We start from the raw sequence: 6,000 nt of genomic DNA, 5'->3' as shown, positions 1-6,000 counted from the left end.
GACAAATTGGAGGATTGGGCTAAAAGAAATCTGATGATGTTCAACAAAGACAAGTGCAGAGGCCTGCACTTAGGAAGGAAGAATCCCATGCACTGCTACAAGCTGACTAAGCAGCAGTTCCACAGAAAAGGACCCGGGGATTACAGTGGATGAGAATCTGGATAGGAGTCAGCAGTGTGCTCTCGTTGCCAAGAAGGCTAACGACTTATTGGGCTGTATTAATAGAAGCATTGCCAGCAGATTGAAGGAAGTGATTATTCCCCTCTATTCAGCACTGGTAAGGCCACAACTGGAGTATTATATCCAGTTTTGGTCCCGCCTCTACAGAAAGGATGTGAACAAATTGGAGAGAGTCTAGTGGAGGGTAACGGAAATGATTAGGGGGCTGGTGTACAAGACTTATACGATGAGAAGCTGAGAGAACTGGGGTTAATAATGTCATTGTGGAGAAAATATACGCTTCTGTAACAGATGACTAGAACATAGCTAATGTGATGCCAATATTTTAAAAAGGGCTCTAGAGGTGACCCCAGCAATTATAGGCTGGTAAGCTTGACTTCAGTGCCGGGCAAAGTGGTTGAAACTATAATAAAAAACAATATTGTCAGACATGTAGATACATGAATTTGTTTGGGAAGAGTAAGCATGTGTTTTGTAAAGGGAAATCGTGCCTCACCAATCTACTAGAATTGTTTGATGGGGTTAATAAGCACGTGGATAAGGGATATCTGGTGGATATAGGGTACTTAGATTTTCATAAAGCCTTTGACAAGTTCCTTCACGAAAGGCTCTTAAACTGCCAGAAAATAAAGGGGAGGTTCTCTCATGGATTGGTAGCTGGCTAAAAGATAGGAAACAAAGGATAATATAAATGTTGTAAATGGTCAGTTTTCACAATGGAGAGAGGTAAATGGTGGTGTCCCCCAGATGTCTGTTCTGGGACCAGTCCTATTCAACATATTCCTAAATGATCTCGAAAAGGTGGTAAACAGTGAGGCTGCAAAATTTGCAGATGATACAAAAAATTTCTGAAGATTCTTAAGACCCAGGCCAAATGCAAAGAACAATTAAAGGATCTCTCAAAACTGCATGACTAGGCAACCAAATGGCAGATGAAATTAAATATTGATAATTGCAGAGTAATGCACATTGGAAAGCATAATCTCTACTACACATATAAAATGATGGGGGCTAAATTACCTTTTACCATTCAAGAAAGAGATCTTGGAGTCATTGTGGACAGTTTTCTGAAAAAATCCACTCAGTGTCCAGCTGCAGTCAAAAAAGCAAAGAGAATGTTGAGAATAATTAAGAAAGGGATAGATAATAAGACAGAAAATATCATATTGTTTGTGCATAAATCCATGGTACACCCACAACTTGAATATTGTGAGAGCATATGGTCACCCCATCTCATAAAAAGATATACTGGAATTGGAAAAGGTTCAGAAAACGGCAACAAAAATTATTACAAAGCGTTTCTGTGTGCTGAGAGATGAATAACACTGGGACTTTTCAGCTTGGAAAAGAGACAACTAAGGGAGGATATACCTGAGGTGTGTAAACTCATGACTGGTGTAGAGAAAGTAGATAGTTTACTCCTTCTTATAACACAAGAACTAAGGGTGACCAAATGAAATTTATAGGCAGCAGGTTTAAAACAAATAAAGTATTTTTTTACATAATGCGCAAACCTGTGGAACTCTTTGCCAGAGGATGTTTTGAAGGCCAAGAAATAAAAGGGTTCAAAAAAGAACTAGATAAATTCATGGAGGATAGGTCCAACAATGGCTATTAGCCAGGATCGGCAGGGAAGATGTCCCTAACCTCTGTTTGCCAGAGGCTGGGAATGAACGACAGGAGATGGATCACTTGATGATTGCCTGTTCTGTTCATTCCTTCTGGAGCACCTGGCACTGGCCACTGTTAGAAGAGAGGATACTAGATTGGCCCTTGGTCTGACCCATTATGACCATTCTTATGTTCTTATTTTCTTAGGATTGGCCATTCTACATCGTGATGGTGGCACTATTTTAGTTAGGGCAGTCTGACACGTTCAATTTGAAGACCTTATTTTCAGTTGCTTATAAGTTTATCAAACTGTCACTGTTTGTATTGAAAAATTCCCATACTGGGTTTCTGCTTCTGGCTGAATTGTTTTTTGAAAGTTTCAGCCATAACAGTTCAATTAATTTCATTAATAAAGCTAGGAGAAAACATGTCTTGCCCATGTAGAAAAAAATTGTATAATTATTCCAGTGAGGAACACTATCACCTCTATGCTTTCCAGCCAAGCCCTGAAATCCAACAACAGGAGGCGACACTCTCTGTGTATTAACACACATCTGGCTCCTGAGATCTTTTCTGAGTTCCAGCTCCAAGGAGGCTTTTTTGCCTTGGTGGGGCCTGAGCAAACTCTGGTCCATGACCTCCGAATTTGGCCTTGTATTGGACATCTACTAACACCTTTCATGCTGAAAACTCCACTGTGTCACTGAAATACAGACATATTGGGGCTGGAAGTCATTAGCTTGGCATGGAGGCAGGGCCGGCTCAAGGTTTTTTTCAGCCGGAAGCAAAAAAAAATTTTGCTGCCTCCCACCCCCTCCGCTCACCAGTGCCCCCTCTGCCACCCCGGCACTGGGCTCTCTCCCCCCGCATCCATATCCCAGCCGCCCCAGCACTAGGCTCCCCACCCCCAAATGTGGGATCCGCTACCAGCACACGGCAGCTGAGCTCTGGCCCAGCCGCGGCTCCATCCCCATGGAGGTGGAGCTGCTGGGCGGCGTGGAGCGGGAGTACTTCCAAGTGGCAGTGCAGCTGTGGGGCGGCACGGAGAACACGGCCCCCTCCCTGGGCTTTGCGGCGCTGCTGGTGGCCAAGGTGGATCAGTTCGTGTTCACTGCCCTCACTCCTGACATGCTGGTGGCCGGGCACCTGGAGAGCCCCCCAAACCTGCTGAACTTCAGCCTCACCACGCCCTGGCCCAGCCCCGTCGGGTGGTAAGACAAGGATCTACGGCTGCGGGGCTACCTGCTCAGCTCCAACGAGCCCAGCCAGCCGCTCACCTCCTCACACACTCCAGGATCCCCTCTAGCCACCACAGCCTGGGCTTGGCTCCAGGGGACCCGCTTCCCTCCCTTCCCCGCTCCTCACAGACTTCCGGGAGCCCCTCTCGCCGCTGCAGCCCGGGCCCTGGAGCCGAGCATGGGCTGCAGCGGTGGTGAGAGGGGCTCCCAGAGAGTGTGAGGAGCTGTGGAGGGAGGTAGAGCCGAGCCCAGGCTGTGGCTGCAAGAGGGGCTCCCGGAGTGTGTGAGGAGCCGGGGAGGGAGGGAATCGGGGCCCAAGTTGTAGGAAGGGGGGAAGGGTCCTGCTGCAGTTGCAGCTCTGAGTATTCCCAGGACGGTGCAGCATTTCTCCGCTTGAGTGGGCTGTGCAGGGCGCCACCAGGCTGGGCAGGGGGCGCGGATCCCGGCTCGTGCGCTGACAAGGTGAGTGGCTTTTTGTCACTCCAAGCATTAAAAGAAAAAAAAGGGGGGGAGCTGGTTTGCCGCCCCTTAGAAGTACCGCCCTAAGCACATGCTTGGAGGGCTGGAGCCTAAAGCCGGCCCTGCATGGAGAGGGCAGCAAAGAGGGACAATTTGGCCAGTTATACTAGAGTGAACTCACCACCTCTATCCAGAGTCCTAGGGTATTTAATGGTTGCGCAGAGCGGAAAGGATCACAGGCCTAATCTCTATCCCAGAACACCCATGTTCTATTAGGTTTGTCAGGTAGGTGAGCTCCTCAGCAGGAGATGGGTACCTGTGAATACTGAGAAGGAAGCGTCTTCCCTGGGAATCCCCCTCAGGTAGCCGGTTCCCACACCTCTCTCACTCCAGCATCTGCAGCAGCATCCCATACTGAGAGCTGACACAGAGATGTGCACTCTTTATATTATAGCTCTGTGCAATCCCCGTGCAGGTTCATCCAGCCTCTAGGGTAGAAGAGTCATCTAAATGAAAACAGGCTGGACACAAAAGCACTCTAGCCAATATTTTAATTCCCCTTCTGTTCTTCTGTGTTCTTTATCCAGCTATAGGAGTAAACAATAATTAAGAGTCCTTCCCAAAGGGAGATGAGAACTCTTGGGCTCTCCACTGAGTCAAAGAGGAATTGGCTGCTCTGTGCACTTGTGTATATGTAAAAATTATAGTTGATTGCTAAGAAAACTAGGGCTAATGCCTAGATCTCCACAGGGCCTGACACCCTGTAAATGCCAAGGTGGGATACGTTGTAGCAGACAGAGATATCAAGAGAGAAATGACTGATGGGAGACCTGATCCCTTTTTGCAGGTACGTGGGGATGTCGCTAATGGATCACAGATCTTTAATTCTCATCTGTGAGTATCATCATATCCTGTAGCACCTTTAAGTAAAGGATCTTCAAAATACCTAGCAGAGGAAAATCACTATGAATGCATCCCCATCATACAGATAGGTCAACTGAGGCACAGGGAGATGTGAATTGGGAAAGGTCACACTGAGAATGACAGACAGAATGCACCAGTCCTGATTTCCCTGCCATAACCACGGTCTCTCCATCACTAACTGAGCACATGACAAGAGGGAAATGTACTCCTGGTCTAGCCAGGCCTGTTTGTTTTGTCGATATGATGGACTTTCCCAGGTGCAGCCTGGAATGGGGTTACCTCCAAACCCTCTGCTAAACCAGTCTAGGCCCCTTCTCGCACTGTGAGACTCTGACAAGGTGCAGTCATCTCAGATCTTCCACTTACACAGCCTTTCGCAGACAGGGACAGAACCATCTGTACTTACATAAGTGTTTTCACTAACCACTCATGATCCAACAATACAGAGGCTCCAGCCAGCTCACCCCAGATCTCCAGCCTGGGACCGCAGACTTATACCATCATGCCCTGATCAAAAGTTTCACCAGTGTAACTTTTTATTACCCAGTCTGCCTCTCATAGAATCATAGAATTATAGAAGACTAGGGTTGGAAGAGACCTCAGGAGGTCATCTAGTCCAACCCCCTGCTCAAACCAAGACCAACCACAACTAAATCATCTCAGCCAAGGTTTGTCAAGCCGGGCCTTAAAATCTCTAAGGATGGAAATTCCACCACCTCCCTAGGTAACGTATTCCAGTGCTTCATCACACTCCTAGTGAAATAGTGCTTCCTAATATCCAACCTAGATCTTCCCCACTGCAGCAGATTTCCCTTTTACATTTCAAACAATGTGCTGTTAGGTTGAAAAATGTAAAACAGATTAGGTACAGAAAGATAGATTTTAAGTGATTGTATGTAATAGTGAACTGATCAAAGTTGATTACCTAAGAATTAAACAAAATCACAACTTAAGTTCTGTACACTAGAGAAAGTTTAAATCAATAGTATCTCAGCTTTATAGTATAGATGTGGATGTAAAGTCTCCTGTGCTTGTTACCCAGGAGCTAACACATTTGAAATACTGGTACATAGTGTGACAGACCCAGGCCAGTGAGGTGCACGAATCTGGTCCTATTGGCATCCAGTGGGGGTGGGCGGGTGAAGCCCGACCACTTCTAAAGGGCCTCCGCCCAGCCTAAGAGGAGGACCCACAGGTCTGAGACACCAAGTAATTACGTGGGAAAACTAATGAAAAAACAGGATCGGGAGTGAGGTCATAGGGCTAAACGAAGGGAACCTGATGAGGACATCAAGGAGAGAGCCCCGGACAAGGCCCACTGCTCCTCAAAGGCGTCAAGGGACCCAGTGGACGCCGCCCAGAGGAACTCTGCCCGGATGCGTGAACAGACCGAGGAATGGAAATAGGCTCTACAGTTGCAGGAAATCCCGTCAGCCAACCTCCTCTCCCTGGTGTTGTAGATGGCCAGTTTGGCCAGGGCCAAGAGGAGGTTGAGAAGGAGATCCCGCGACTTTGTGGGGCCACGGATGGGGAGCATGTAGATAAAAAGGTGAGGGGAAAAGTGCAACCAAAAACACAAGAAAATATT

This window comes from Gopherus flavomarginatus, chromosome 1 (assembly GCF_025201925.1).
Source record: "Gopherus flavomarginatus isolate rGopFla2 chromosome 1, rGopFla2.mat.asm, whole genome shotgun sequence".
In the NCBI taxonomy this organism is placed as follows: domain Eukaryota; kingdom Metazoa; phylum Chordata; order Testudines; family Testudinidae; genus Gopherus; species Gopherus flavomarginatus.
The sequence above is the reverse complement of the archived record's forward strand: the minus strand, read 5'-3'. Positions refer to the sequence as shown.